Genomic DNA, 1408 nt, shown 5'->3' with positions numbered 1-1408 from the left:
ATATGTCATTACCAAATACTTTTTCCAGTTGATGGCTTCCTTTTTTACCCTGTTGGAGAAGTTTTTGGATGTGCATAGGGATTTGATTCTTAGAAGATCCCATTCATCTATTTTATCTTCTCCTGGTTGTAGGTGATCAAAACCTTTCAATGACTCTTTATTTTCCTTAAGCAAAAGCAAAAATTCATACACAGAAGTTTATAAGGCAGTCCTGCCCACTTCCCTTACCCCATCTCCTCTCCCTTACCTCGTAATATCGTCTCCTACTACACTTTTACTTACTATTTCTAGCTGCACTCTTTACCTTTCTGTTCCTTGACCATACAAAGTCCAAACCTATCCTAAGACCTTTGCACTGTCTATTTTCTCTGGCTAGTACCTTCTCACAGGTAACTTCTTAGCTTTCTCACTTTCCTCCCTCAAGTCTTTGTTCAATGTCAGGATAGAAATTCTAAAGAGTATATCCTAACAGCTCAATTTAAAGCTACATCCCATGTGCCTATTTCCCTGAACTCCTCATCTCCCTTACTTTTGCTCTTTTATTCTTTTTCATTCCATTCCCAAGAAAGATGATCCAACAGAATGTGAATATTATTGAGCAATATCATTAATATCATATGCAAACAAAATCTTATTGAAGATTGTCCAAAAACCTGCATTGGCAGAGAACTGTAAAAAATACATGGCAAGTTTAGAAGAGGCTGTGGCATTAAAGATATCATTGTTAATGTCAGATGGATTTTAGGTGAAAGCAGAGTACAGAAGGACGTCTATTTGTGTTTTATCAAATATGCAAAGTCATCTGACTGTGTGGACCATAACAAGTTATGGCTAACATTGAGCTGAATAGGAATCCAAGACCACTTTTTTGTGTTTATGTGAAACCTATAACTATACCAAGAAGCAGTTGTTTAAACAGAGCAAGGGAACAGTAAGCATGAGAATAAAGAAAGGATATGCCAGGGTTACATCTTTTCTCCGTACTTTTTTTTTAATATTTAAAAAAAAATTTATTGGTTTTCATATAGTATTTTTTACATAATATTTCATTCACATACATTGTAGTTTTTACAATCTCTAACTTCTTTCTTTTTATTTTAAATGAAAGTTTACAGAGACTTGAATTTCCATTCATTCGCTGATGCACACTTTCCTCCCTGCTCACCACTCCCCCCTAGTTCTCATTTCTCTTTGAAAAGTTAAAAAAAATATTTCATTGTTATACAATCCTCTGCTCCCCAACTCCACTCAACTATGCAGCTTTTACTCTGGACTCTTGTCATGACAATAATACCTAATTATATATTCCTCCTAAATGGTTCTCTCCCACATCTGTTTCATTGCAGTATATATTACTTATCCCTTCTTAGTTTCCCCCCAACTCTGATGTCAGTCCTACTTTACAGCA

The sequence above is a fragment of the Elephantulus edwardii genome, unplaced genomic scaffold (assembly GCF_000299155.1).
Source record: "Elephantulus edwardii isolate Elephantulus edwardi_28Jun2011 unplaced genomic scaffold, EleEdw1.0 scaffold00172, whole genome shotgun sequence".
Lineage (NCBI taxonomy): Eukaryota > Metazoa > Chordata > Mammalia > Macroscelidea > Macroscelididae > Elephantulus > Elephantulus edwardii.
Note: the sequence above shows the minus strand (reverse complement) of the source record.